Source organism: Arachis ipaensis, chromosome B01 (assembly GCF_000816755.2).
Source record: "Arachis ipaensis cultivar K30076 chromosome B01, Araip1.1, whole genome shotgun sequence".
Classification (NCBI taxonomy): domain Eukaryota; kingdom Viridiplantae; phylum Streptophyta; class Magnoliopsida; order Fabales; family Fabaceae; genus Arachis; species Arachis ipaensis.
The window spans coordinates 132015465-132015987 of record NC_029785.2 but is presented as its reverse complement, the minus strand read 5'-3'; positions in this window follow the sequence as shown (position 1 = coordinate 132015987).

Below are 523 nucleotides of genomic sequence, written 5' to 3'. Positions count from 1 at the left end.
AAATATAAAAATTTAACCTAAGATTTTATTTTTATAAAATATTTATTTTTGGTTTTGATCTCTTGAAAATTTTCTTTTTTTTAAGTGAAATTTAAAAGTTATCTTTATTAGTTATTACTATTAGTTTATTTTGTTAATTATTAAAACATGACAAGTTAAATATTAATGTGATGGAATATGGTACATTATTATTTAACTTCTCATGTTAGCATTTAGTAGAACTAACTTATAGTAGGAATTAAAATAAACACTTATAAATTTTATCAGATAAAACCAAAAATAAAATTTTTGTAAGGACAAAAGTTAGGGAACAAAATTATTTAAAACCACTACAAAATTACTTTTTTGAAAACATCTATCAACATGACTACATTATTGTAAAAAAAATTAATTTTCTTTTTCTAGACAATGTAGATAACATGTAGTCATTGTTAAAATAATATTTTTTTAAAAATCTCATTATAATTCTTTCATAAATATAGTATTTTCAAAATTCTAACCAAATTGATCATTAGTAAAATTA